The sequence below is a fragment of the Neomonachus schauinslandi genome, chromosome 13 (genome assembly GCF_002201575.2).
Source record: "Neomonachus schauinslandi chromosome 13, ASM220157v2, whole genome shotgun sequence".
In the NCBI taxonomy this organism is placed as follows: Eukaryota; Metazoa; Chordata; class Mammalia; order Carnivora; family Phocidae; genus Neomonachus; species Neomonachus schauinslandi.
Genome location: NC_058415.1, coordinates 17,482,771 through 17,491,151, shown reverse-complemented (window position 1 = coordinate 17,491,151; position 8,381 = coordinate 17,482,771). Strand labels below are relative to the sequence as shown.

Below are 8,381 nucleotides of genomic sequence, written 5' to 3'. Positions count from 1 at the left end.
CATTTCTGTGCTCCTTTCTTCTCCCGCACACAGGAATGCTGGAGGGTTCATATTCCAGCAAAGTTGATGAGGGACCTCTGATGTTTCAGCTCTGCTAGCTCTGCTCTCAGTGCTCTTTGGCTTGGGTTCTTTCCACGTGAGGGCCAGAAACATCTCTCCACCCATGATGAACACTGCAGAGACAGGCACATTTTCCATAGAGCCTGAGATGCAGGGCTCAGGGCCTAACATTCCAGAACACATGTTCACCTGAGGTCCTGCCATGCCCTGTGGACCAGAATTCTGGTCCCGGCTATTCACGAAACCCAGAACTCACCTGCACTTCCAGTTTCATGGAAGCCAAGAATTGGTTCTTTCTAGGATTGTGTCACAATCCTTTATTTCTCAAAGTACCTATTTCTATTCTCTCTTACATAGCCCCATATCTTCCAAACAAAGGTGTTCAAAGGTATTTTTGGTGACATTCTGGAGAAACAAAGGAATTCTTAATCCCTACTATTACTAGGGCAAGCAGTCCAAAAGACAAATGCTAGGTTATCCTTTCAGAAGATGAATGAAAGGAATGTTTAGCTTTTCATTCTTTTGAGTCCTCCACAGTAGACTTAACATAAGACAATAAAGTGATATCTAATGGACTCTCATGCTATATAAGCCATCTTGAGGAGCTTGGACTTTACCTTTAGGGCTGTTCTAGGTTGTTAGTGTAGAATGAGATGAGAAGAAGGAGCAAAGACCTTTACACTAGACCCATCCTTTTGAGGACCATATACAAGGGCTTCCAGAAAGTTCCATCTGGAAGGTGAAGGACCATCTAAGGTAATGATGGACAAAAACTCAGGCAAGGAGCCTGCATCAGGACCCAAGGTACAGGAGAAGTGGGACCCAACAGAGGAGGACCAAACACAGATAAAAGAGATGTGGGGAAGAGCAACCAGTGAGGCACATCTGGAAGAACAAAGGAGAGTTCCAACCCTTTAAGCTGATGAAGATGCTGGATAAGTCACTTAGGAATAAGCAGACACTACATTTTGACTCAGGTGGGAAAAGCATCATCAAAGCAGAGCTCCTTCCAGAACAGGCGGGAACTAACAGCTCTTTCTGTACTTTTTGCTTCAAGCCAGAGTTTCTTAGATATAGGAGAGATACTGAACCTACCTATGTCAAATGGGGATAATAAAGCCTACACCAAAGCATGTTTGTAAAAATGACAGATAATGTGCCTCAAGTGCCTCACATCATTCTGGGCACAGAGTAGGCACTTAATAAACGATAGATCATCTTATTTTGCTGTGGCAGGCCCACATACATACACCCATGGCCACCTGTAATTGAATGACCACATAAAATACAACTTTCTTTTTCTTGTTTTCTTTGTTGTTTTAATAACATGCTCCTCATGTCAACAGATTGGCCAGTAATATGTTCCCTCACAGTAAATATACTTTTTCTACCAACTTCCACTCTGGAGGGCAAGCGTTTCTACCACCCCCCCCCCCAAGTCACTGTAAGAGAATTTTGTATCCTGCTAACTGGAGCATCCAACCCCACATTCCACATGAGCACAAGAAATGATTTGGGGATTTTAAACATTTTCATGAATGAGTCATAACTGGATCAGAGATACTGAGTGAACTGAGTTTACTTTCCTTGATGCTTGATTCAGTGATTTCCCATGTGCTTTCTTCTGTTTATTTTTTTTTTTTAGGGATCAAAAGTCTTCTGCTTTGAGACGACTCTGGGGCAACTAACCAAAGAAACTAGGAACCAAATTAGGGGAGGGGTGTTCTTCCAATGCCTGCTTCTTTGTGGGTGTCACATGACCTCCACATGTGTTTTGGGGCCAAAAATGGTGCTCAACTCAGCTTTGGTTGCTGCTGAACCAGAGCCACTTCCAAAGACGAACTGAACTCTTCCTAACCCAGTGAACTGTATCTTAAGAAAGAACAAAAGTGTTTATTTGGAAATCCTTCATGTGCTCAATGAATGACTGCGATGAATATCAGTTACAGATGCAGAAGGCCTGAGAGGAACAGTCAATGACTCCTCTCCTGACCCCTCATGGAAGCTTTAACCTCTTTCAAAGCCCTTCCAAAGTTGCAAATACTTTAATGAAATAAAATTTTTTTCATTGTGAACTATGTCATACATATGAAGAGAATATACGATAAAGGTACATTTTAAAGGCTAATAATAAGGTAACCATTCATATGTTCGCCATCCAGGTGAAGTAAGAGAGCCTCGTCATGAATGAGTCGGTGGCACATTGAAGTGGCTATTGGAAGTGTGTCCCCTTGGTGAGGCCATGGTATCGCAGGCAATCCCTCCTTGTCCAGACGTGGGGGCTTGGAAATTGCCTTAAGAAGTCAAAAAGCACAGGTATTTGCAGGCTAGGTTTGTGCGTTCTCTGGCCAAATTCCCTTAGGCTTCTTAGGTTGCTTGCCTCTGGGCAGTTCCATGTTGGAATGACCACAACTAAAGATCTGATGTAAAACAGAGCTATTCAGACAGTGTGCTGGGCATACGGTTTAGGCACAGATTAGGTTACAAACACATCCAATATATTGTTCCCCTGAGCCTCTGTTTGGGATGATGGGAGTATGCAGGCTAGTCACCATTGGCTCTGAGTAGCCTCATTCACGTGCCCCTATGGGCCACACAAATATTATATTATATTCCGAGCGCATGATGTGAACAAGGTTGAAAAACACTAATCTAAGCAGTTTTACGGTTCTGGAGTTTTATTAATGATCTCTGTGCTCTGCCAATCCGGCTCTGCTTCAACTTATTGGCAGCTACCTTGAAGTCATTCAAAATAAAAGAACTGAAGGGGAAGGCTGTGTCAGCATGTGAAAAACCTGCCAAAGTATCTGAGGAGACAGATTTGCCAAATGGTTTGCCCCAGGCCCCAGATTTTCAGCCTGCCATGAGTTCATCCTTGCAAGCCTGCAGTGTGTCTTTCCAGCAAATGTCACCTAGATTCTGTTTCTCCAGCTCCACTTCCAGGGACTAAATCCATATTTGTTATGATGTAGAGGTTGTATCAAAGACCCAAAATAACAGTGGCTCAAAGCAGACAGGAGTTTACTTTCCTCAAACATGACAGTTATCACGTAAGCAATCCGAGGTGTTTACCGTGTCCAGGGCCCACACTCCTATTTTGTTGCTCTTCCTTCAACACATGGCCTCTGTCTCATGGTCCATCTCTACCTCTTGCCCTCACATCTTCATTCCAGCCAGCTGGAGGGAGAAAAAAATGGACCTGGATGGCTGGCCCTTTCCTTCCAAGGGCATGACCCAGAGGGTGTACTTACTGCTTCTGCTCTTTTTCCTTTAGCACGAACTTTGGGTCATACAACTGCCCCTGAGTGTCAGGGAAGCAGGGAAATAAAGTCTTTACTCTGGATAGCAAAGTCCCTATTTAAGGGAAGAAAAATAAGCCCACGTATTAGAAGGAAAGTAGCTGTCTCTGCCACAATCTTTATGATTTTTCTCTGTTTGATCTAGTAGTTACTGCATCTGCTGTTAAAAATGTTCTATGCTGGTAGATTTGTCAATTTCTCCTTGGATTCTGTATGTTTTAATTTACATATTTCTTAGCTATAGTATTAGGTGTATACAAAGTTAGACATGTTATATCTTCCTGGTGAAATTAACCATTTATTAATACACTGAGATCTTTATCTCTTATAAGAGTTTGTCAAATTCTATTTTACCTAAAATTAATGTTTTTATCTCCCTCCTTGGGGTTAGATTTTGCTTTATATATCTTTTGCTGTCATTTTACTTTCAGTCATTCTAAGTTCTTATATTTCTGATATGTTTCTTATAAACAGCAGATAGCAAAAATTTTTTTGATATTCAATTAACTTCTTAGTACAATACTACAATCACTTATTCATCTAGTACTCTACAAACATTTGGGTTGTTTCTAGTCTTTCTCTATTACACATCGAGCTGCAATTTTTTATTTTTTCTTTTCTTTAAAGATTTCATTTATTTATTTTTGCTAGAGAGAGAGAGCACGCGAGAGCACAGTAGCAGGGGGGAGGGGCAGAGGGAGAAGCAGGCTCCCCGCTGAGCAGGGAGTCGAACTTGGGGCTCGATCCCAGGACCTCGGGATCATGACCTGAGCTGAAGGAAGACGCTTAACTGACTGAGCCACCCAGGCACCTGAGCTGCAACATTTAGTCATGCGCTGACATCAATTTGTATTTTTTTTCTGACATCTTCGGAATAGATTCCCCCAAACAGGATTGATGTGAATTTTACCAGCTATTCTCCTCCAGTCGGGTCAAAGCATTTCGTCAGACCATCAGCAGTACGTAAGAATGTCTGTTGCTCCGTAGCATCGCCAGCAACGGAAAAGGAGGCACTACGATATTTTTACCAATTCGGTAGCTACAAAGTACTATCTCCATGTACCTACATTATGACCAAAGTTCATCATCTTTCATCATCTCGCCCTATGTTAAACAGTCATTTGCATTTATTTTATCTACGAACTGCCGGCAGTACTTCAAATTATATTTTTGGCCTGAGCATCTTTGTTTTCACGTTTAAATGCAAGCACCCACACTATTCCTTATGTCCCACATATGAGTGAAACCATATGATAATTGACTTTCTCTGCTTGACTTATTTCACTTAGCAAAATCCCCTCCAGTTCCATCCATGTTGATGCAAAAGTAGGTATTCATCCTTTCTGATGGCTGAGTAATATTCCCTTGTATATATGAGCCACATCTTCTTTATCCATTCATCTGTTGAAGGACATCTCGGCTCCTTCCACAGTTACTGAGGGTTACAGAAGGGGGGGGGTGGGGGGATGGGTAGTCAGGTGATGGGCATTAAGGAGGGCACATGTTGTGATGAGCACTGGGTGTTACACGAAACTAATGAATCATTGAATACTACATCAAAAATTAATGATGTACTATATGTTGGCTAACTGAACATAACAAAAAAATAATTAAAAAAAAAATGCAAGCACCAAAATCAGGTAACCGGAGGCTGTCATAATGCATCTCAGAGTAGCCTGTTTTTGTTTTTCTGCTCTATCAGAAGATTCAGCCAAGGGTGAGACTGCAGGAGCCTTGTGGGAGGGTAGAATTTGGCTGATTCACACTGTAGGCTCATTCCTTCAGGTCCACTCTCTGTAAAGCTTCTAACCTGGAGTTCCTTCTTGACCTCCAGATGTGTTTCCTGTCCCCCTCTCACCTGTGGCCTGTTGAAAACCAGTTTTGGGGACAGTAGGGATGCAGACCTTGATGCCCATGATAGCTTCTTTCAGAGCAATTCTACCATTTTTATATCAAACCTGTCATTTTTTTCTCTTTATTAGCTACTCAGCTATGGTTTTAAAAAGAATTGTTTGAAAAACAATTTTACCCAGCATTTTCAAGTCTTTAGAGTCATATTCTTATAGATATACATATGAATATTTGATTACAGTTTATGCCCTTTATTATAGAGTCAAGTTCATGAAGATAGGAGCAATGGCTTCTTTGCTCACATCTGTGCTCCCAGGGTCTAACACAGGACTAGTGGGTGCTCCAGAATAACTCTTGAATGAATCTGGATGAATGTGAGCAATATAAAGCCCCTGGAGATGAACGGGACAGCAGGTGGCATCAAGAAGCAAGTTCAAACACTAGGAGCACAGCAGGACCCAAGACAGGCAGGCAGCTCGCAGAGTTGTGCATTTGTGCCAGAAATCAATACGAAACTGGAGTAGGGGCTGATGCAGCGATTTATAAGCAACATAGATCAATTGAAAAAGTGAATTACCCATGGTTATTGACTAGAAATAAAATAATAAAGTTATTCCCATTGCCTATTTATTTACGAACTAGAGACGATATGACCAGGAAGGAAATCTGAAGCTGGCATTGTGAGGGGAAGAAAGGAAGAAGAGACATTTGAAGAATCCCCTCATGAGTGGCTGAACAAGAGGCTGGGAAAATCGAAAAGAGACCAATGACCTGCTTCCTGCCAAGATGGAATAAGGAGGACTGGATTTCTATTCCCTTCCTGAATGCACACTCTTAAGAAATAAATAGCCAGACAAATCTAAGAAAAATGTTTTTCAGACATTAGACAGCACATGGGGTAGTGCAGTGGTCTCTGAGAGAGAGAGGAGACAAGGAAGGGGAGTTGTGTTTTTACCCCAGCTTGCTGCTTGGAGACAGTATCCTGGTCCCACTTAGGGAAAGGAAAACCCAAGTAGTCTTGAGGTCCCTCTGAGTTGGGAGATTGAGAAGGCATTTCTGAAGGTCCAGGCAGCTAAGGTTTGTAGCTCGGGTACCAGAGAGCAGAGAACGGTGAGGAGAGTGAACTCTGCACATCGTCATACTAACCAGTTTATGTGTGTGAGGAAACTATATGAGGCCAGGGGAAAAACTACCAGAAAATTTGCAGGTGGGGACATCCTGGAGCTTACACAGATCTGGGATAGATCCTGCTCCTGCCGCCAGAGTGGACAAACCTCGTGGCTCATGGGATGTTGGGCAGAGTGCTCAGGAGGCTATCACCTTAATAGTGGGGCATAATCTGCCCTATGATAACGGTTCCTCTGCTCCCACTCTATAAAGCTTAAAGAGCAAGCCTCAACATGATGGCTGAAGGGCTGCCCAGAACATCATCCCTGCTTCTACTGGCACCGCCAAGGCTATAGACAAGGTCATCCCTGAGCTGAATGGGAAGCTCACTGGCATGGCCTTCTGTGTTCCCACACCCAACGCGTCAGTCGTGGATCTGACCGGCCACCTGGAGAAAGTTGCCAAATATGATGACATCAAGAAGGCAATGAAGCTGGCATTGAAGGGCCCCCCCTCAAGGGCATCTTGAGCTACACTGAGGACCTGACACCCACTCTTCCACCTTTGATGCTGGGGCTGGCATTGTCCTCAATGACCACTTTGTCAAGCTCATTTCCAGGTATGACAATGAATTTGGCTATAGCAACTGGGTGGTGGGCCTAATGGTCCACATGGCCTCCAAGGAGTAAGAGTCCCCAGACCACCAGCCCCAGCAAAAGCAAGAGAAAGAGAGAAGCCCTCAGCTGCTGGGGAGTCCTTGCCCCAACTCATTCCCCAACACACTGAGAATCGCATGACCTCTACACAGTTTCCATCCCAGAACTCCTGAAAAAGAGGAGGGGCTTGAGGAGCTCTACCTTGTGATGTACCATCAATAAAGCATACTGTATCCTCCTCCCCCCCCCAAAAAGAAAGCCTCAAAAAGTTTCAGGAATTTCGAAGTGACTTATATGGATCCCAGCACCAAGTCCATGGGTATGTCTTTAAATAAAAGAATATCCAGCACCCAAGAAGGTAAAATTAAAAACATCTGGCATTCAGTCAAATATTATCAATCATTCAAAGCAGGAAAATGTGACCCATAATGAGAAGAAAAATTAGCTTATCAAAACTGACCCATAAATAAAGAAGACGATAGAATTAGTAACAAGTACATTAAAACATTTACTACAACTATAACTTATATACCAAGAAGGTAGAGAAAATGTAAGCATGGTAAGGAGATGTATATAAGATCTTTTTAAAAAATACAAATTTAACTTGAGGTATGAAAAACATGAAGTTTGAAAATGGAGCTACTCTATGACCCAGCAATTGCACTACTGGGTATTTACCCAAAGATACAAATGTAGTGATCCGAAGGGGCACCTGCACCCCAAAGTTTATAGCAGCAATGTCCACAATAACCAAACTATAAAAAGAGCCCAGATGTCCATCGACAGATGAATGGATAAAGAAGATGTGATGTGTGTGTGTGTGTATACATATATATATATATATATATACACATACACAATGGAATATGACCCAGCCATCAAAAAATGAAATCTTGCCATTTGCAATGACGTGGATGGAACTAGAGGGTATCATGCTAAGCGAAATAAGTCAATCAGAGAAAGACAATTATCATATGATCTCACTCATATGTGAAATTTAAGAAACAAAATAGAGGATCATAGGGGAAGAGAGGAAAAAATAAAACAAGACAAAGTCAGAGAGGTAGACAAACTGTAAGAGAGTCTTAATCATAGGAAACAGACTGAGGGTGGCTGGAGGCAAGGGGTGTGGGGGGATGGGGTGACTGGGTGATGGACATTAAGGAGAGCACGTAATATAATGAGCACTGGGTGTTATATGAGACTGATCTATCACTGACCTCTACCTCTGAAACTAGTAACACTTTATACGTTAATTAATTGAATTTAAATTGAGAAAAAAAAGGAAAGCCCAAAGTTTGAGATGAATCATACACAGGATGGGATTAAATATACTAGAAAATATCTGTGAATTTAAAGATACAGCCATAGAAACAACCCAAAGTGAAACATGGAAAGGAAAACATCT

General features: G+C 42.2%; 1 pseudogene; it reads left to right on the top strand.

The window, feature by feature from the left end:
• Positions 1–5,578: 5,578 nt before the first annotated feature.
• LOC110579728 lies at positions 5,579–7,006 on the top strand (annotated as a pseudogene).
• The last annotated feature ends 1,375 nt before the right edge of the window (positions 7,007–8,381 follow it).